Source organism: Pleurodeles waltl, chromosome 6, assembly GCF_031143425.1.
Source record: "Pleurodeles waltl isolate 20211129_DDA chromosome 6, aPleWal1.hap1.20221129, whole genome shotgun sequence".
Taxonomy (NCBI): domain Eukaryota; kingdom Metazoa; phylum Chordata; class Amphibia; order Caudata; family Salamandridae; genus Pleurodeles; species Pleurodeles waltl.
Window position 1 is genome coordinate 1492221179 of NC_090445.1, and position 23015 is coordinate 1492244193.

The following is a 23015-nucleotide window of genomic DNA, read 5'->3' on the forward strand; positions in this document are numbered from 1 at the left end:
AAGCTTTAGACGGCAGCTGTTTAGAGTCTTTCCAGTCTTTGGTAATTTGCTGAAAAACAATTGCTAGTAGGAGATCAATTATTTGCACATTGAAAGAAACGTTAGCCCGTTCATTAGGTATGCTGCCTAAAAATACAGTGGAAATAGGAAAGGGTATATTAGAACAAAATATTACATTGATTTGAGCTTAAACTTGCAGCCAAAAATCTGAGACTTAAAGACAAGTAAAGAGTAGGTGTTTTAAGTCAGCCTGTGGTGTAGAGCATGTCCAACAGGTGTCTGAAGTATCAGAGTTAATCTTATGTAAAAGAGTGGGTGTTGAGAAAAGTCTATTGAATATGAAGAAATGGTTTGTTTTGTATTTGCTGCCCGAGAAAACTTCCTAATCTTGATCCAAATCTGTTTCTATACTGGAATAGGTACCGTGATGCAGAGACCGTTTTCCCAGGCAGGTTTGCAATTGGTTTTAGGTCAATAATTGAAGGTGCCTTGAAGTATTAAATAGGTAGAAGAAGCCGTTAGATTTGTGTGTAGGAGGTTAGTAAGGTTAATGGATGATGAAGTGCTAATTGGAAAAAATGGCCAGCTCTATCAAACTATTTTGTATTAGCAAACGGTGCGAATCTCAAAATTCCACCATTCGTGAATGCAAAATAGCCATACAAAATATATGAAAGACATTCGCAGTGCAATCTTGAGGAAGCGCTAAAATAGTGATTCCCTAAAATTTAGACTCAATTTTGTGAACCTCAAATTGCAATTCCCTAAATAGGAAATCGCAAATAGGCAATTCCTAAATGCGCACGTATGAAGCATTTCCTAAATGCGACCTGGGCATTTATGAAATCCAATTACCACAAACCCCAAGTTAGTTGTAACCATGTGCAATTTTAAAAAATGCATTCAAAATGCGTTTTTAAAAGTGTCATGTAGCACACTCTTGCCCCTAGGGCATGTGTGCAGTTCACATGTGCACAATTACATTTTGGGGTGCCTCAAAGGGGGCCTTAGGCCCTTGGCACCCTTAGTTTTGCATTTCCTAATTTGCGATTCCCTAATAAGGAATCACAAATTAGGAAATGCAAAACCATTCGCACCTATAGACCTGAAGGCCCATAGGAATGAATGGAGTTGCATTTCTTAATAGCGATTACAACTCTGTGGTATTCACTATTAGGGAATCAATATTTTCTTACATAGCATTTCACATTTCTAAAATAGTGATTTCTTAAAATTCACTATTTATGAAATGCAAAATAGTACTTTAATACATCTGACCCTGAAAGTAAGTATATTATTGAGAGATGATATTTTGGAGGGTTATGAATCTGTGACTAGTAGAAGATGCTAAACTGTAAAGTGTTTGGGCTTCTGAGGAAGATATAAAGGCACCTCAATTATATAATTGGTTAACCCAGATTAGCCCCTTAGATTTCCAGGATGCTAAGTAAATAGGTCTGTTCTTAATTTGTATGAAACTATGATGCCAAATGGTGGAATTTAAGAAGGTGTTCAAGTCTATGGGGAAGCATGGGTTGACTGAAGCCAGCGACTTACAAGTATGCTTTAAAATCTGGTTAGTGAATTTTTGAGGTTTTAAGGCTACAAAATTCATGAAATGAAAAAGGAGATTGGAATTTGCATTTTAAATCCACCCAAAATGGAGGATAGGTGGGTGAAGGTGTGATCAAATATATAGAGTCTTTTAATGTGAATGCATTATAATAATTAGCAAAATCTTGGAAATTCACTCCTCCTTCTGCTTTAGGATGTTTAAGTTAGAGTAATGACATACAAGACTTTTTATTATTCCGAAAAAAGAAGGGTAAACTTGAGTACATTGTTTGTGTGATTTGAGTGGAATGTTTAAAAGAATGTTGGATATAGTAAAAATAATAATGGGGACCAACATCATCTTGATGGTATCCAATGGACCCCACCAAGGTAGATATAAAGAATGCCATCTATTTGTTAGGGATGTTATCTTATGAATACAAGCATATAAATTGATGGAAAGAAAAGTGTTGAGTGACTAAGTAAATTGTAGGCCAAGATATCTTAGTTGATTTTATTGCCATTTGAAACTGGAGGGAGAGAAATCTTGTTTAAAGGTAAATTTATTTAAGGGTAAAAGTTCACATTTGTAATTATTCAACTTACATCCAGAGACTGCAGCATAAGATGTAACCTCAGTGATGAAAGCAGGAAGTGAAGAATGAGGTTTTATTATAAATAATAAAATATCATCCACATAGGCAGCTAATTTAGTGTGTTTAGTGTGTGTGAGAATCTATGAATGCTTACGTTTTGTCTAATCCTTAACAAACATGGTTCTAGAGTTAAGTTGAAAACAAATAGAGAAGGGGGGCATTCTTGACACACTCCTCTACCAAGAGTAAAGTACAAGGAAGTCAGCACATTGCCACAATTAGCAGGTCAAGGCGAGTAATGGAGAAGAGAAATTAAGTTAATGATTTTGGGTCCAAAACCAAACCATCCAGATATTGAAATAAGAAATACCAATTTACCATGTCAAAAGCCTTCTTGGCAACTAAAGCGATGGCTGTTAAATGTTCGGGCAAATCAGCAGGTTTTAAAATAATATAACAAAACAAACAAGTATTGTCAGAAATATATCTACATGACACAAAACCCAGTTGCTCCTTTCCTAAAAGATTGGGTAGAAAGGTTTCCAGTCTAATTGCTAATGCTTTAGAAAACATTTCATAATCTAAGTTAACCAAAGAAATGGATCTGTAGTTTTACAGTAATGGAAATCTTTTCCATCTTTTGAAATAAGGCAAAGGAGTATGTCAAGAAAAGAAACAGATGATATGGAAGAGTCAGAGAAAGAAAGGATTAAATCAAATAGCTCGGGTAGAAGAAGCAGAGAAAAGTGAATATAGAGTTCTGCTGTAAAACCACCCGGTTCTAGGGCTTTATCTTTTCGGAGGGATAGCAAAACAAGATGTAATTCTGCAAGAGAGATATACTTTTCCATGGACATAAAATCTATGTGCTAAAAATCTGGTTGTTGAATGGAGGATAGATTTTGTAAAATGTCAAGTTCTGATGGTGCGTGCTGGGGTGTATATAAGTTAGGGTAACCATTTCAAACTTGATTTAAAATATCTAATCTCTGGAATAGGTCTGATCATTATCATTTATAATTGACTCAATGAATAGTTTATTTTGTTGAATTTTAAGGTAATTTGCTAATAGCGTTTTAGATTTTTTCTGACCTCTTTAATATTTAGCACTAGATTTGAGAAGATAAGATGTGGCAGAATCCATGGATATTTCATTAGAATGCAACTTTGCCTTAATAAGTTTTGTAAGGATGTTGAAGGTGTAATATGTATTGTAAAGGTGTTTAATTTCTTCAAATATACAATTAGATTGAATCTGAGAGTGTTTCTTTTTCTTAGAGACAAAATTAATGAGAAAATCACAAGCGGAAGCTTTGAAAGCATCCCAGATGATATGGAAGGATGCGCTGTCAGAGAGATTAATGAAAGTATTCATGAAAATAGGAAATGAAAGATGAGGTGAAAGTGGGGTCCAATAACAGGGAATTATTAAATTCCCATCTTTTAGGAGATGATTGTTTAGGTAGGAGATCCCTTTGAAAGGAAACTGGAGCATAATTAGATATCAGAATGGAGCCGATGGCTGTAGCCTATCGAGACTGAGTAAGATGATGTGAAATAAAGAAGTAATCTATTCGGGTTTGTGTGTGGTGGATGGAAGAGAAATATGTATATTCTCCAAGGGAAGAACTGCATGGACATCAAGTGTCTGTTAAAATGGCGCTGATGAATTGCGTGTGCAAATGCTTTTTGTGATTTGTTTGGAATGCAGTGTGAGGGGCCATGCTTGTCAAGGCAAAGATCAAAGACTTGATTGCAATTGCCTGCTAATATTAGGTTATTGTCTGAGTATTGTAAGAGCTTCTGGGAAATATTGGACCCAAACTGGCAGCTGGGAGCTTTGGGAGCATATACATTAAAAAAAAAAATTGGGTTTTTATTGATAAATAATTTGAACATTCAACACCTCCACTCTGATTTTATACCTGATGACTTGTGGCATACAATCATAACTCTGTTGTTTTTATCATTACCTGGTGAGAAAAATACCCTACCTACTCGTCCTGTATGTAATTTCATACATTCATTTTCTTTATGATGAAACTCTTGCAGAAAAGCAATGTGAACATTAAGTTTCAATTGGTATGTAAGAACTCTTTGATGTCTGACAGGAGAATTCAAAACCCTGACGTTCCAAGAAATCAATGTTAAAACAATATAAAGAGATAAATATATTTTATGCAATCAGACTTCTCATTAAGAAAATATGGAAAAAGATATTGAAGATTCTGACATATGATATGAATATCAGCATTATATAAACATTGAAACATGGCAATAACATTTGTAAAGTGAAGATGGAAACTGAGGGTAATAGAGTAAGAGGGATAGGATGGGAGGGTAAGGATAAGGTAGGCTGAAGCAAATAGGAGAGATATGAAACAAAATGGTTTTTAGTAAAGGTGCACATGAATATTTTTGGATGAAGACTGGGGGAGACCACATGAGAAGACGGGAAGTGTAAACCCCAAAGGGAAGGGAGGTTAACAAAGGGCAGTATAACATGTAACATAAGACAGGAACATGACAACATGGCATTGGCCCTGTAAGAGAAATATCAATTAGACAAGATAAGTTAAATATTATCTAAAGAACCTTTGACAATATTATTTCGTAAAAACAAACAGAGAAGTTATAAAAACGAGAGAAGGAAAATAACAGTATATCACTTAACAAAATGTGGCTAAATCTGAAGGAAGACAAATAAGGAATGAGAAAAAGGAAAAACAAAGGCATATATATTATTTTGACAAGTTAGTTGGTGAAGTAATATCCATATTCTCTACTGTGTGAGTTGCAGGAAAAACTTTATAGTGAACATCTTGGTGTTGTATGTGATTTTGAAAAGGCAAGCATGAAAAAGTCCAAAATGTGTTCCAAGAGAGGGAAACATCAGCCACATGTTTAAGAATCTCTTCTTCTGTCTGCAGTACCTTTAGCATAGTCCTGCGAAAAGAATAGATTGTTTCCAGACCAAGAGATGTGCTTGAGATGTCTGGCAACTGAGATAACCTGCATTAATTCTGTGTATTCCAGAAATTATAGGATGATTCCCCTGAGGTTTTTTAGAAGTGGTTGGAGCTTCAGAGGAATGACCAAGTCTATGGGCCCCTCGTGTATTAAGTGGCGGGCCATTGGGTAGTTTTAAAATCTGTTGTATGAATGATGTGAAAAAAGAGATAGGATTTGCTCCTTCTGTGTCCTCAGGAAAACTGTAAATGTTAAGTTTATTTCTTCAGTTGCACTTTTGTAAATCTTCAACCTGTTTGCATAGGATAATCACCTACTCCTGGAGGGAATTCTTTAAAGTTGAAAATATGCTGTTCTATATTGGATACTCATTCATCCATGTCAGATTCTGTAATTTCGCATTAGTATCTTCCATGAAGTGGGATAAAGATCTTATTTCTTCCCATAAAAGGTCTCAAGGGGCATTAGGAAGAGACTTAGTAGATAATGGTGGATCTTTTTTAAGTATTTTAGTTGATGCTCAACTAATGTAGGATTGTGGGGCATTATTGTGTGTAGTTGAGGAAGAGGAGGTGTTAGGAATTTTGTGTATCAAAGAATGCTCCATTTTAAATGCAGCTTTTTCACAGGAGAAAATTTAAAAAGTCCGCCCTTAGGAAGTCTAGGCACTTGTTATTGAAATTTAGTGCTGCCCATAAACTGGAGACAATATGTAAATTCCACCAAATCAACCCATATCTATCTCAGCCCAAATCCCCAAATCACATTTCTAATATAAATTGCAGAAGAGAAGAATTAATAGTGAAGAGAATGTTTGAGAGGCTCAAAACACATTAGCATGGAAGTTAGCGCAAATTATGAATGTTCATGTGGTGAAAAGAAATAAGGCAGGGAGGTCAGCTCCAATAACTTAGTAGCTTCCGTTATCTCCAATGTAAAAATCAGAAGTACCTTGCTGATTAACCCCTTCTATGCCCAGGACATAATGGTTACGTCTTTAGGCACAGCTTTGTTGTGCCCAGGATATTAACATTATGTCCTGGAACTGCAGGGGCCACCTACCCACAGGCCCTCAATGGGGATGGCAGAGGAAGACCTTCCGCTGCCACCCCAAATCCCAACCTGGGGATCTGATGCCATCAGCACACACCTCACGATGACTTCATTAAAAGCCGCCGAACAAGTTTCTCCTGCGGTCAGGTTTTCCTTTTTTTCTTTTTGTTTTTAGAAAAGAGGCATCCGGGGAAAGGAAATGCTTTTCTTTTCCTCTGATGTCTCTTTGAGCATTCCTGCTGCATGATCACATAGCAATTGTGCAGAAGGAATGTCCACTCTACACCAGTGGGGTATTTTATTTGGTTATTGTATGTACAGGAAGTGGCCCCTTAGGCAAGGGTCGCTACCCCATGGGGGCACATTGCTTGTTGCCTTTTCTGACCAGGGATTACGTTTTGTGTGTTTTCCTTTTGTTTGGGGAGGCTCCCCTTTGTCAAGGCTTGCTCCACTTTGGTGGGCATTAATTTTAGTAATGCAAGACCAAAAATACTTTGGAGACTATACTCCCTTAGGAGGTAAGTAAATCACACAATATGTACACTAGTAACCAAAAACAGGTAAGTTAATAGTCAGAAAGTTGTGCAAATAGCAAATATGCAAATAGCAAAAAACGCAATAGGTTGCAATGGGCCTAGAGGGAACACAAACCATATACTAAAATAGTGGAATGTGAAAGTTGGTTTCCCACCTAGGCAAATGCAGTATGTATAGGGATGATGGGAGTGTAAGAAAACACCAAATCTAAGTAAAATGCCCCAACCCAGGGCCCAGGAGAGCAGGAATAAAAGACATCAAGTTTCCTAAAACACACTAGGAGTTGTGAGAAAAGTCATTGCAAGAACCAGAAGAGACTGCAAGACAACTATGATTTATTCTTGGACCTGAAGACCTGTGGAAGAAGGGGAGCAAGTCCAAGCAGCACTGAAGAGTCCATGGAGAACAGGAGACCCTGCTAACCCTGATGAAGGTGCAAAAGAAGAACCACTGGTGAGAAGACAAAGTCAATATTGCACCAAGGAAGATAGATGCCGGTTTCTGTTTGGTGCAGAAGATGTCCCACACAGGATGGATGAATGCAGTCTGTTTTTTGTCACTGCATTCCGCAAACAAGCCTTGATAAATGCAAAGCTTGTGGTTCACGGAAAATGGCAGTGCCCTGGCCCTGGAAGGACCAGGTCGACTCTACCCAGGAGGAGGAGACAGAGGGGTCTCTCAGCAACTCAGAGAACCCTCAGAAGAGAGGCAGCAAACACAGTAGTCCCACAGCAAGGGGAACAAAGAAGGTGCAAATGGAGGCCCACGTAGCACGACAAAAAGGATTCCCATGCCCGCCGAAGAATCACTCAGGGAGCTGTGCGTCAGAGGATAGAGTGCTGGGGGCCTAAGCTATCCTATGCATGAAGAACTTTTTGGAAGGTCGCACACAAGCCTTGGCAGCTCCAAGTCACATGGTGAATGGCTACTGTCTTGCGTAGGGAGGCAAACTCTTACCTCCACCAAAATTGACCAGCTGGACGTTGAGACTGTTGGGGTCACTTTAGTCCACCACCCTTGTCGCTGGATACATGCCTGTCATCAGGAGAGGGGACCCAAGCCACCGGTCATTGCTGCAGAGAAATGCCTGCTGCAGCAGGTAAGTGACTCCGACACTTCACGAGAGATTCCTTTGGTTCTTCTGGTGCAGGCTGAAGACAGGCAGTCCTCAGAGGATGCACGACCTGGAAACTGTTGCAGTTGCTGGAAGGAGCTGAAGATACAATGTTGCAGAAGTCATCTTAGCTTCTTTAGTGAAGTTTTGTAGAGTTCCTGGAGCAGTCAGAGGATGATCCATCAGTAGAAGAAGAAGTAAAGGATGAAGAGGATTCCTGCTGGAGACTTGCAATCAAAATCTGAAGAAACACCCAGAGGAGAGACACTAAATAGCACTGAGAGGGGGATTGGTCACCTAACAAGGTAAGCACCTATCATGAGAAGTCTCTTACGTCACCTGCGGGTAGTGGCCACACAGATGCTCCCAGAGATCCCTGAATATCCTGAAAAAAGATGATAGAACCCAGGGACACTCTGGAGGAGCTCTGAGCACCACTCCTGGGGTGGTGATGGACAGGGGAGTGGTCACTCCCCTTTCCTTTGTCCAGTTTTGCACCAGAGCAGGGCCTGGGGGTCCCTGAGCCAGTGTAGACTGGATTATACAAGGAGGACACCATCCGTGCCCTTCAAAGCATTTCCAGAGGCTATGGGAGGATACCGCCCCATGCCTGTAATGCCTATTTCCAAAGGGAGGGGGTGTAGCACCCCTGTCCTGAAGGAAATGCATTGTTCTGCCTTCCTGGGATTGAGCTGCTCAAGCCACAGGAGTGCAGAAGCCTGTCTGTGTGGTGGCAGCAGCTGGGGCTGTAGTGAAAACCTCAGAAGGTTGATATGGCGGAACTGGGGGTCCATAGTGGAGCCCCCAGGGTTCATGGAATTGTAAAAGCAATACTGGAATCATTATTGGGGTACAATTGGCAGTTGTTAGACACCTTACATGGCCATATTCAGAGTTACCATTGTGAAGCTGTATATAGGTATTGACCTATGTGCAGTGCACACTTAAAATGGCATCCTCGCACTCACAAAGTCCAGGAAAATGGGCCTGGATGATGTAGGGGCATCTCTGCTAGTGCAGGGGTGCCCTTACACACAGGTACAATGCACCCAGCCTTCAGGATCTGAAGACCTGGCATATAGGTGACTTATAAGTGACCTGGTGCAGTGAAAATGACTGTGAAATAGTGCATGCACTATTTCACAGAAGCTGCAATGGCAGTCCTGTAGAAGCCTTTGTATGGGCTCCTTATGGGTGGCAACAACAATGCTACAGCCCATAAGGATCCCCTGGAACCCCAAACCCCTGGGTACCTATGTACCATACACTAATATATGGGGTGTCCAGTATGCCAATTTGGTGTGAAATACTGAGTCACTAGTATGTAGTGACAAATTTAGAAACAGGGAGAGCATGAGAACTGGAGTTCTGATTAGCAGGACTCCAGTGACAATTTAGAAGACAGTGAAACACATCGACAAGCAGGCCATAAACCATAAGCACTAGGGTCCTGACTAGCAGGATCCCTGTGACAGAGTCAAATACACACTGACATCAGGCAGAAATTGGGGGTACTGTTGTCCTAGTACAACAGGCACTAGGACTACCCACCCAAGTGAAGTACCATTGATATCGAGAGACAAAGGGAAAACTCTGTGGAAGGAAGATTGTCGCTCCCCTTAGATTCCAGAACTTTGTATAGTTGAAATATGAGGGAATGTGCTTTATTAGAAACATTTGAAATTTAGAAAGGTTTCTAAGAAACTGAACCTGGTGACAGCCCCACAACTCACCCCATTCTGGATTCCCTAAGGTGTCTAGTTTTTTTTAAATGTGTAGGTTTGCTGGGTTTCCCTAGGTACCGGCAGAGCTATGCCTGAAATTTCACAGCCAGGCACTTTGTTTTCCATGTAAAAATGTGATGCGACCACATTGCATTTTGCGGCTTTCCTGCAGTGGGCACTAGACCTACCAACACAAGTGAAGTACAAGTTTTATTAGGAGACATAGGGGAATGCAGCGTGGAAGGAAGCGTGTGGCTCTCCTCAGATTCCAGGATTTTGCCTTGCTGTAATGAGAGGAAAATGTGTTTTTTAGACAAAGGTTTGAGGTTTGCAAAGGATTCTAGGTGACAGAACCTGAATTTGCTAGGTGTCTAGTTTTAAAAAATTTACAGGTTTGCTAGGTTTCCCATAAGTGCCGGCTGAGCTAGAGCCCAAAATCCACAGCTAGGCACTTTGCCTAAACTCAACAGTTTTCATTGGAAAAATGTGTTGTGTCCATGTTGTGTTTTGGGGTGTTTGCTGTCGCGGGCATAAGGCCTACCCACACAGGTGAGGTACCATTCTTATCGAGAGACTTGAGGAAATGCTGAGTGGAAGGCCTTTTTTGGCTCCCCTCAGACTCTGGAACTTTACATAGCTGAATAATGAGGAAAATGTGTTTTTTTAGACAAATTCTGAGGTTTGAAAAGGAGTCTGAAGGACAGAACCTGGTGAGAGCCCCACAAGTCACCCCATTCTGAATTTACCTAAGTGTCTACATTTTAAAAGTGTACAGGTTTACTAGGTTTCCATAAGTGCAGACTGAGCTAGAGTCCAAAATCCACAGCTAAGCACTATGCAAAAAATGAATCAGTTTTGATTGGAAAAATGTGATGAGTCCACGTTGTGTTTTGGCCATTTCCTGTCAGGGGCACTAGGCCTTCCCACACAAGTAAGGTACCATTTTTATTGGGAAACTAAGGGAATACTAGGTGGAAGGAAATGTGTGGCTCCCCTCAGATTCCAGAACTTTGAATTCCTGAAATGTGAGGACTGGAAAACTTTTGAAGTTTGCAAAGGAGTCTGGGTGACAGAACCCGGTGAGAGCCCAAAAAGTCACCCCATTCTGGATTCCCCTAGCTGTCTACTTCTCAAAGGTGTATAGGTTTGCTAGGTTTCTATAAGTGTCGACTGAGCTTGAGCCCAAATTCCACAACAGGATGCTTTACAAACGATGCATCAGTTTTCATTACAAAAATGTGATATGTCCATGTTGTGTTCTGGGGCGTTTCCTGTCGCCGGCACTAGACCTACCCACACAAGTGAGGTTCCATTTTTATCTTGAGACTTTGGGAAATACCGGCAGAAGGAAGTTTGTGGCTTCCCTCGGATTCCAGAAAATTGCATTGCTGAAATATGAGGGAAAATTGTTTTTTTTTAGATACATTTTGAGGTTTGCTGAGGATTCTGGGGGACAGAACCGGGTGAGACCACCACAGGTCACCCCAATCTGAATTTCTAGGTGTTTTGTTTTAAAAAATGCACAAGTTTGCTTGGTTCCCATAGGTGCTGGCTGAGCTAGAGCCCAAGTTCCACCGCTCTGCACTTTGCAAAAAAACACATCCATTTTCAGTGTACAAATGTGATGTTTTCACATTACGTTTTAGGGTGTTTCCTGCTGCAGGCACCAGTACTACCCACAATAGTGAAGTATCATTGTTATTGAGAGTCTTAGGGGAAGGCTGGGTGGAAGGAATAGTGTAGCTCCCCTCAGATTCTAGAACTTTGCATAGCTGTAATATGAGGAAATGTGCTTTATTAGACAAATTGTGAATTTTGTAAAGGATTCTGGGTGACAGAACCTGATCAGAGTCCCACAAGTTGCCCCATTCTAGATTTCCCTAGATGTCTAGTTTTGAAAAATGTACAGGTTTGCTAGGCTTCCATAGGTGCCGGCTGAGCTAGAGCCTAAAATCCACAGATAGGCACTTTGCATAAAATGCATCCGTTTTCATTGGAATCAGAGCCCCACAAGTTGCCCAATTCTAGATTTCCCTAGATGTCTAGTTTTGAAAAATGTACAGGTTTGCTAGGCTTCCATAAGTGCCGGCTGAGCTAGAGCCTAAAATCCACAGATAGGCACTTTGAATAAAACGCATCAGTTTTCATTGGAACAATGTGTTGTGTCTATGTTGTGTTTTGGCGCATTTCCTGTTGTGAACACTTGGCCTACCCACACAAGTGAGGTTTCATTTTTATCTAGAGACTTGGGGAAATGCTGGGTGGAAGACAGTTTGCGGCTCCCCTGAGATTCCAGAACTTTTCAATGCTGAAATATGTGGAAAACGTGCTTTACACAAATTCTGAGGTTTGCAAAAGAGTCTGAGTGACAGAACCTGGTGAGAGGCCCACAAGTCACCACATTCTGGTTTTCCCTAGGTATCTACGTTTTAAAAGTGTACAGGTTGCTAGATTTCCATAAGTGTAGGGTGTGCTAGAGCCCAAAATCCACAGCTAGGCACTATGCAAAAAATGCATCAGTTTTGATTGGAAAAATGTGATGTGTCCACGTTGTATTTTGGTCATTTCCTGTCAGGGGCAGTAGGCCTTCCCACACAAGTAAGGTATCATTTTTAATGGGAAACGTGAGGGAATACTGGGTGGAAGTAGATCTGTGTCTCTCCTCAGATTCCAGAACTTTGCGTTGCTGAAACGTGAGGAATAGACAAATTGTGAGGTTTGTAAAGGAGTCTGGGTGACAGAACCCGGCGAGAGCCCCAAAAGTCACCCCATTCTAGATTCCCCTAGGTGTTTACTTTTTGAAGGTGTGTTGGTTTGCTAGGTTTCCAAAAGTCTCGACTGAGCTACAGCCCAAAATCCACTACTAGGAGCTTTGCAAACAATGCATGAGTTTTTATTACAAAAATGTGATATGTCCATGTTGTGTTCTGGGGTGTTTCCTGTCGCCGGCACTAGACCTACCCATACAAGTGAGGTTCCATTTTTATCTGGAGACTTTGAGGAATGCTGGGTGGAAGGAAGTTTGTGGCTCCCCTCAGATTCCAGAACTTTGCATTGCTAAAATGTGAGGAAATAGTGTTTTTTTAGGTACATTTTTAGGTTTGCAAAGGATTCTGGGGGACAGAACCAGATGAGAGCACCACAGGTCACCCCAATCTGAATTTTTCTAGGTGTTTGGTTTTCAAAAATGTACAAGTTTGCTTGGTTCCCATAAGTGCCGGCTGAGCTAGAGCCCAAGTTCCACAGCTCTGCACTTTGCAAAAAAACACGTCCAATTTCAGTGTAAATATGTGATGTGTTCATGTTGCGTTTTAGGGTGTTTCTTGCTGCAGGCACTACGACTACCCACACAAGTGAAGTACCATTGTTATTGAGAGATATAGGGGAAGACAGGGTGGAAGGAAGGTTTTGGCTTTCCTCAGATTCCAGAACTTTTGCATAGCTGAAATATGAGGACATGTGCTTTATTAGACAAATTGTGAAGTTTGTAAAGGATTCTGGGTGACAGAATCTGGTGAGAGTCCCTCAAGCCAACCCATTCTAGATCTCCCTAGCTGCCTAAATTTGAAAAATATACATGTTTGCTAGGTTTCAATAAGTGCCGGCTGAGCTAGAGCCCAAAATCCACAGATAGGCACTTTGCATAAAACGCATCAGTTTTCTTTGGAAAAATGTGTTGTGTCTATGTTGTGTTTTGCAGCGTTTCCTGTCACGGGCACTTGGCCTATCCACACAAGTGAGGTACCATTTTTATCTAGAGACTTGGGGAAATGGTGGGTGGAAGGAAGTTGGTGGCTCCCCTCAGATTCCGGAACTTTTCATCGCTGAAATATGTGGAAAATGTGTTTTTAGACAAAATTCTTACTGGATTTCCCTAGGTATCTACATTTTAAAAGTGTACAGGTTGCTAGATTTCCATAAGTGCAGACTGAGCTAGAACACCAAATCCATAGTTAGGCACTATGCAAGAAATGCATCAGTTTTGATTGGAAAAATGTGATGTGTCTACGTTGTGTTTTGGTTGTTTCCTGTCAGGAGCATTAGGTCTTCCCACACAAGTAAGGTACCATATTTATTGGGAAACTTGAGGAAATACTGGGTGGAAGGAGATTTGTTGCTCCCCTCAGATTCCAGAACTTTGCATTGCCTGAAATGTGAGGAATTGACACATTTAGAGGTTTACAAGGGATACTAAGTGACAGAACCTGGTGAGAGCCCACAAGTCACCCCATTCTGGATTTCCCTAGGTGTCTACATTTTAAAAGTGTACAGGTTGCTAGATCATAAGTGCAGACTGACCTAGAGCCCAAATTCCACAGTTAGGCACTATGCAAAAAATGCATCAGTTTTGATTGGAAAAATGTGATGTGTCCACGTTGTATTTTGGTCATTTCCTGTCAGGGGCAGTAGGCCTTCCCACACAAGTAAGGTATCATTTTTAATGGGAAACGTGAGGGAATACTGGGTGGAAGTAGATCTGTGTCTCTCCTCAGATTCCAGAACTTTGCGTTGCTGAAACGTGAGGAATAGACAAATTGTGAGGTTTGTAAAGGAGTCTGGGTGACAGAACCCGGCGAGAGCCCCAAAAGTCACCCCATTCTAGATTCCCCTAGGTGTTTACTTTTTGAAGGTGTATTGGTTTGCTAGGTTTCCAAAAGTCTCGACTGAGCTACAGCCCAAAATCCACTACTAGGAGCTTTGCAAACAATGCATGAGTTTTTATTACAAAAATGTGATATGTCCATGTTGTGTTCTGGGGTGTTTCCTGTCGCCGGCACTAGACCTACCCATACAAGTGAGGTTCCATTTTTATCTGGAGACTTTGAGGAATGCTGGGTGGAAGGAAGTTTGTGGCTCCCCTCAGATTCCAGAACTTTGCATTGCTAAAATGTGAGGAAATAGTGTTTTTTTAGATACATTTTTAGGTTTGCAAAGGATTCTGGGGGACAGAACCAGATGAGAGCACCACAGGTCACCCCAATCTGAATTTTTCTAGGTGTTTGGTTTTCAAAAATGTACAAGTTTGCTTGGTTCCCATAAGTGCCGGCTGAGCTAGAGCCCAAGTTCCACAGCTCTGCACTTTGCAAAAAAACACGTCCAATTTCAATGTAAATATGTGATGTGTTCATGTTGCGTTTTAGGGTGTTTCTTGCTGCAGGCACTACGACTACCCACACAAGTGAAGTACCATTGTTATTGAGAGATATAGGGGAAGACAGGGTGGAAGGAAGGTTTTGGCTTTCCTCAGATTCCAGAACTTTTGCATAGCTGAAATATGAGGACATGTGCTTTATTAGACAAATTGTGAAGTTTGTAAAGGATTCTGGGTGACAGAATCTGGTGAGAGTCCCTCAAGCCAACCCATTCTAGATCTCCCTAGCTGCCTAAATTTGAAAAATATACATGTTTGCTAGGTTTCAATAAGTGCCGGCTGAGCTAGAGCCCAAAATCCACAGATAGGCACTTTGCATAAAACGCATCAGTTTTCTTTGGAAAAATGTGTTGTGTCTATGTTGTGTTTTGCAGCGTTTCCTGTCACGGGCACTTGGCCTATCCACACAAGTGAGGTACCATTTTTATCTAGAGACTTGGGGAAATGGTGGGTGGAAGGAAGTTGGTGGCTCCCCTCAGATTCCGGAACTTTTCATCGCTGAAATATGTGGAAAATGTGTTTTTAGACAAAATTCTTACTGGATTTCCCTAGGTATCTACATTTTAAAAGTGTACAGGTTGCTAGATTTCCATAAGTGCAGACTGAGCTAGAACACCAAATCCATAGTTAGGCACTATGCAAGAAATGCATCAGTTTTGATTGGAAAAATGTGATGTGTCTACGTTGTGTTTTGGTTGTTTCCTGTCAGGAGCATTAGGTCTTCCCACACAAGTAAGGTACCATATTTATTGGGAAACTTGAGGAAATACTGGGTGGAAGGAGATTTGTTGCTCCCCTCAGATTCCAGAACTTTGCATTGCCTGAAATGTGAGGAATTGACACATTTAGAGGTTTACAAGGGATACTAAGTGACAGAACCTGGTGAGAGCCCACAAGTCACCCCATTCTGGATTTCCCTAGGTGTCTACATTTTAAAAGTGTACAGGTTGCTAGATCATAAGTGCAGACTGACCTAGAGCCCAAATTCCACAGTTAGGCACTATGCAAAAAAGGCATCAGTTTTGATTGGAAAAATGTGATGTGTCCACGTTGTGTTATGGTTGTTTCCAGTCGGGGACACTAGGCCTTTCCATACAAGTAAGGTACCATTTTTATTGGGAATCTTGAAGGAATACTGGGTTGGAGGAAGTTTTTGGTTCCCCTTAGATTCCAAACCTTTGCATTGCTGAAATGTGGGGGAAAGACACATTTTGAGGTTTGCAAAAGAGTCTGGGTGACAGAACCTGGCCAGAGCCCCAAATGTCACCCCATTCTTCATCCCCTAGGTGTCTACTTTCTAAAAGTGTACTGGTTTGGTAGGCTTCCATAAGCTAGAGCCCAAAAACCACAGCTAGGCACTTTGCAAAAAATGCATCAATTTTCACTAGAAAAATGTGATAAGTTCATTTTGTGTTTTGGGGCATTTCCTATTGCGGCCACTAGGCCTACCCAAACAAGTGAGGTTCCATTTTTATCTGGAGACTTGGGAGAATGCTGGGTGGAAGGAAGTTTGTGGCACCCTTCAGATTTCAGAACTTTGCAACACTGAAATTTGAGGACAATGTGTGTTTTTTTAAGATAAATATTGAGGTTTGCTAAGGATTCTGGGGGACAGATTCGGGTAAGAGCCCCACAATTCACCAAAATCTGGATTTCTCTAGGTTTCTAGTTTTCAAAAATGTACAAGTTTGCTTAGTTCCCATAAGTGACGGCTGAGCTAGAGCCCAAAATCCACAGCTCTGCACTTTGCAAAAAACACGTCCAATTTCAGTGTAAAAATGTGATGTGTTGATGTTGCGTTTTATGGTATTTCCTGTCACAGGCACTTGGACTACCCACACAAGTGAAGTTCCATTGTTATTAGGAGACTTATGGGAAGGCTGGGTGGAAGGAAGATTGTGGCTCCTCTCAGATTCCAGAAATTTGCAAAGTTGAACTATGATGAAATGTGCTTTTTGTCAACACATTGTGAAGTTTATAAAGGATTCTGGGTGACAGAACCTGGTGAGAGCCCCACAAGCCACCCTATTCTCGATTACCCTAGATGTCTAATTTTCTGAAATGTACAGGTTTGCTAGATTTCCCCTGATGCCGGCTGAGGTAGAGCCAAAAATTCACACCAAGGCATTTTGCAAAAAACAAGTCAGTTTTCAGTGTAAAAATGTGATGTGTCCACATTGCATTTTGGGGCATTACTTGCCCCGAGCACTAGACCTACCCACACAAGTGAGGTACCATTTCTATCGGGAGATTTAGGAAAGGCTGGGTGGAATAAGGTTTGTGGCTCCCCTCAGACTCCAGAATTTTGCAAAGCTGAAATATGAGGAAATGTGCTTTTTAGAGAATTTTTTAAGTTTGCAAATTATTCCTGGTGAGAGAATCTGGATAGAGCCCCAAAAGTCACCCCATTCTGGATTCCCCTAGGTGTCTAGGTTTAAAAAATGTTTTGGTTTATTAGCTGCTGGCTGAGCGAGAGCTAAACATTCACAGCTAGGCACTTTGCAAAAAACATGTCCATTTTCAGTGCAAAATGTGATGTGTCCACATTGCGTTTTGTGGCAATTTTCTTCAGCGGACACTAGACCTACCCACACCTGTGAGGTACCATTTTTTATCAGGATACTTGGGGGAATGCTGGGTGGAAATAAGTTTTTGACTCCTCTCAGATTCCATAATTGTCCATCACTGAAACGTTAGGAAAATGTGTTTTTTAGTCACAATTTGAGGTTTACAAAGGATTCTGAGTTACAGAATCAGGTGAGAGCCCCATAAGTCACCCCATTCTGGATTTCCCTAGGTATCTAGTTTTTTAAAATGTATAGGTTTTGTAAGTTTCTTTCAGTGCTGGCTGGACTTAAGCCCAAAATCCACAGCTAGGCACCTTGGAAAAAGCACATCCTTTTCCAGTCTAAAAATGTTTTGTGTCCACGTTGTGTTTTGAGCTGTTTCCTTTCATGGGTCTAGGCCTACCCAGACAAGTGAGGTTCCATTTCTATTGGGAGACATAAAGAAACACAGAATAGAAGGACAAGTGCTATTGTTATTTGTCTTTCTCTACACTTGTGCCTTCCAAATGTAGGACAGTGTGCAAGAAAGAATTCATTTTGAGAAATGTCATGTAATTCACAGGCTAGTTTTATTCATTTATTTATTCATTCGGTCTAGAAATTTAGACCATTAAAATACAAAGAGAAAAAAAAAAGAACACTCTTACATAATAAAGTATTGCATAGTAAAATTTGCACCATTTGAACGTAGGTAATACTGTTGAAACATAAAACCTGCTATCATATAAATATCGACAATGTGCTGGTTAGCATTAAAACTTTAAGCATACTTAAAAACAATAAAAACTGTATAATAAATACTTGGATATTAAAAATTAAATATCATAGCAATTCAACTAAAATAACATCTCTATAAACTTGTAAGGTCTCATCTTTTCCTATACGGGGATACAGGTTCGTAACAAAGAGATTCCTGAAAAGACCTCATAAAAGTTTGCTAGACTTCACATCAATGGCATAGTACCTATTGTATCTAAAGATTTAAAAATTAAACATCAAAAATGTAAATTTCATGTAAAAACCACCTTCTGTGTGCAAGAAAAGTGATTCAGGAACCCGTGGCTGTTATGTACCGACGACGAATAGACCAGGCTTCAGTTAAGTATTTGGAGACTGCGCTAACTACCAGTGTAGAAGTATTGTATCTGCATATTCTGGTAGCGTTAGCTCGGTCCTGCAATAATAGGTTTTTACAGAGGGGGATAATCCACCTCCCTCTAGGGCTCTTGTAAAGGGCAAAATATGCATCTGTCAGTCAGAGAAATATTTGATGACCAGCAAGCCGTGAAGCTATTAATCGGCAGGATGCCATATCTTAGCTGGCGAAATACAGTACGAGCATATGCAGGTATAGGGAGATCCATGAAGCTCTCAGGCCGGGGTTCGTGTTTGAGCTGGAGGAATTCTGATGTTAACCTGCCCGCCCTATTGCGGTGCAGTAAATCCTCATTGGTTTTCTCCCAATACCTTTTCTTGACAAGTTGTCTTGCATTAGAGGGGATCATCTCAGGGTGTTTCCAATAGAGGGGAAAACCTAGGTTGTCCCAAGCAGCTTTCATCTCCTTCAGCCATGGGATTTTCTTTGGACCTTGGGGCGATGCTAAGAGTTCTCTTATCGCCACCCTGAATGGTTCAAGCTCGGTAGTTTTCCAAAGGCGAATCCACTAGGAAAGGGGTCTCAGGGGTGCTGTGTTTTTAATGCTATTTAAGCCTAAGTCAAGCCTGAGAGGGGTCATTGGTGTACCTTTTCCTAACCTGGAAACCTGTCTAAGGAAATTATTTTCTTTGGTTAGTAAAGGGTCCAATTTTCTATGTGAGCCCCAAAGTTCCGCTCCATACAAGGCAGCTGCACGGATTTGTACATTATAAATCTCAGCAATTATATTCAGGGGGGGACTCGTTGCCTTTCTAGCTCTACGAGCTAGAGCCCCACCTCTTTGACTTACGATAAGTGCTCCTTTGTCAATAGCTGCCTCCCAGCTACCTGTATTAGAGAGCCGGATACCTAGATAGTCTAATTCTTCCACTTGTTCCAACGGAATTGAGTTAATTACTATTCTAGCACAGGGTTTTTTCCTTGAGGTGCTGAAGATCATAAATTTTGTTTTCTTGATGTTGATGTCCAGCCCATAGTCTCTTTAGAAATCACAGAATTGGTTGACCAAGTTTTGGATTCCTATGGGTGATTTAGCTAGAAGAATAGTATCATCTGCATAAACCAGACATGGAGTTTTCTTTCCAGCCAGTTTGGGCGAGTCATTAATACAATTTTCTAGGTAGTGGATGCAGTTGTTAATATAGAGCAAAAAGAGAGTGGGGGCCAGAACACAGCCCTGTCTAACACATCTTTTAATAGCTACACGGTCTGTCAGTTCACCATCCTTACCGCACCTGATTTGTGCATAAGTATTGTCATGTAATCTGACAATGAGTTTCAAAAGATCAGATGGGACCCCCATGTTTGAAAGAGTTAACCAAAGCATATTCCTGGGGATCAGATCAAAAGCAGCTCTGAGGTCGATAAAAATCACATACAAATTCCCCCCCCAGGTCTACATTCTTCCATTTGATTGCCAGGAATCTTAGGGCTTGGTCTATAGTGCTAACTGCGGGTCTAAACCCCGCTTGTAAATCAGATAAAACTTCAGACTCCTAGATCCATTCATCTACGTGGGACAAAAGCTGTTTTGCATAGATCTTTTGGGAGTTGTCAAGTAAACATATCGGTCGATAATTAGCAGGATTAATGGGGCAGCCTTTCTTGAAAATGGGAACTATCTCAGCCCCATTCCAAGAAGATGGAGCAGGAGCTCCCGCTGCAACTGCATTGCAGATTAAATTGAGATAAGGTGCCCAAATATCAGGTCTTGCCTTATATAGATCGCCCGGGATCTTATCAGGGCCAGGGGCCTTTCCCCATTTAAATGAATCAATTGCAGCTCTAGTTTCATCAAGGGTAAATTTGATCAGGGAGGCTCCTTGAGTTATTGGAACATCGCGGGTCCTAACAGATACTTCAGGTGGACCATCATATAGTTGGCCGAAATGCTCCGCCCATACTGCAGAAAGAATTGTAGAGCCGGGTAAAGAGGCTGGATCGCTACAGTCATCTGCTATCAATTTCCAAAACTTGGAGGTGTCATTTGTTTTGGCAGTCTCCAAAATAGCTGCCCATCTAGCCTCTTCCCAGGTTCTGCATGCCTTAAGACATTTCTGTTTATAATCCTTTCTAGCTTTTCTTAAGAGTTCTGTGTGGTCTTCTTTTAATGATCTCAATAAGTTGAGCTGAGCTTCTCTACATGAGTTACTGAACCACCGTGCACAGCCCTTTTTCTTGGGATTGCTAATAATCTCTTTTGTAAAGAGAAGCTTTAAACAATCACACATTTCAGTGTGGGCTGATAATATCCCCTCAACATCATCGTCCTCATTATATGGAATCATATGTTGCATTTGATCAGCTAATAAGTTATATATTATTGAGAGTTGTTCGGGGGATGAAACAACAGAGTCCCATTTTACATTACGTCTGTTATTTGATAAGACGAGCTGTTGTACATATGCCTTAGAGTGGGGAGATTCAAGCGAGGAGAAAAGGCCTCTGGTCGTTAAAATCAATGGATCATGATCGCTCTCGTCGTGCTCATGTACCCTCATGTCAAACATGTAACCCCACAATCGAATGTCAAGGAGTATGTAGTCAATCTGGCTCTTGTGCACTCCACGCCTAAAGGTGGGGTGCAGGTTAACATCAGAGCGGGAGCGACCATTACAAGCTCGAAGACCGTGTGTTAAAGTAATATCAGCCACTAGACGCGCTGTTTTATTCAGTCTCGTTTTTTTGTGTGCAGATAACTGGGGGATGCCCCAATAGGCATCCTCTTCTTTGTATAGCTCTTGGACCAAGGTGTCGGGCTCAAATGAAATATTAAAGTCCCCTGCAATCAAAATGAAATGGGATGAAATATTGTTGTGGAGAAGGGTGTCCAATGAAGTAAGAGCATCAGAGTCATAAAGGCTGCCTACACTTCTATTGTAAATATTGATTATTAATAGAGATCTATCCTCAAGATTAGAAACTAGTAGAGCCTGGAGATCAGGGCAGCCCGTATCTATGGCTTCGACCTTACACCTGAGGGAACTGCTTAGCCATACTAATAGCCCTCCCGAAGGTCTCCCAGTGGGCGTCTTACGTGCTGCCACCCAGTAGCGCTTAAAACCTGATCTGTATTTGGGTCCCAGTTCCCAAGTTTCTTGAAATAGACAGATCTGGTGTTCATCAATGAATTGGCCCCATCCAGGACTTTGCAGTTTGCTCTCCAGGCCAGCTATATTCCAACTAAGAACTGTGGTCAGGAGATTTGGGGGGGGTATAATCAGCGACCTCGCTGTTCCCCCCAAACAAGTGATAACCCTTTTTTCTGTTACCCTGTGAATTGATCTCCCCATGGCGTACTAAGCCAGACAAGTTCATATCTGTTGCATTGATAAGGGGGGATATGCCCCAGGTTGTTGATTGGCAATTGTCATGAGTAAGACTCCCTCCTCAATGGTTGGGGGTATGATACTCACAGGGGTTCCCAGATTGACTTGGTCTATCAGGGGCAGTGGAGGAGGTGGCGTAGGGGTACTGGAGGCCGGGTAAGCAGTGTGCTCAGTTTCATAGCTGTACATAACCGCTCCACTTGATCCGTCAGTTAGTCAATCTATCTCAGAGAGACGGGTCAGAGAGCATCGCGGGTCAATTTCAGGATTTGACTGTGGGTGGGGGCCGAAGGGAACTCTGCGCACCAAAGACAGCTTACTGTATGCAGAAGTCGAGGGTGGTGGATAAAACACTTGTAATCTGCTTAAGGAAACAGCCCCTGGTAAAGGATAGGGTCTATTTGCATTTGTAGAAAGCAGTTGAACAAGACCAGGAGAATTGAAGTTGATGACAATACAATCCCCTGAACCAGTCTTTTCAAATGAGCCCACCCACCCCACCCTTCTCACCATTAGTGTCGAGGGTATCATAGAAAATGCAAACCCAGCATTTGCATGAAGCCAATGTACAACCTTATTTTTTAGTTCGATAAAAGATTCCTGGGATTTGGTTTTGAGCTCAGGAACGTTAGTAATAATAAGAACGTAAGGGCTGGCCTCTGGAGGGAGGTGCAGCACTCTCTGTTCGGACCTAGCTTTCGGCTGGGCCTTCTTCAAAGGGCCTATTGGGGGGGAGTCATGTACTGTGTGAGCTTCACTAACAACAGTATTAGAGGAAACAATTCCTTCTACAAGGGGGGCTGGAATCATAACAGGGTTATTCTTTAAAAAGTTGTCAGGTCTAACAGGTATATTTCCTTCCTGATTTATGGGCGGGGACAAACTCTTAAGCCTTAGAGCAGAAGATCTATAGACATTAGCATGGGTTTGGGTAGGGTGAGAGTGAGGAGGGAGAGATTGGGCTCCTGTAGTTTGAAGAGGTGCTAGCAGCTGATTCTTAATTAGACCTTCTAGTTTGTCCTCAATCGTTTGGAGGCGAGCTGCGATGGGAAGGAGCAGCTTAGTAAGCTCTTCACTTATAAGATCCCTTATTTGGTAGTTTGCCTGTTGGCCTTTAGCGTTTTCTAAGGAAGATCTGATCTCGTTATTGTTTAGCAACCGGTCAGGGTAGGGGGGGCTCAAAATCCTAGAGCGTTTGTTTTTTATGACGGGCTCCCTACGTTTCCTTTTGTCCTTGCTATTGGAATCCACTACAGTTGAAGG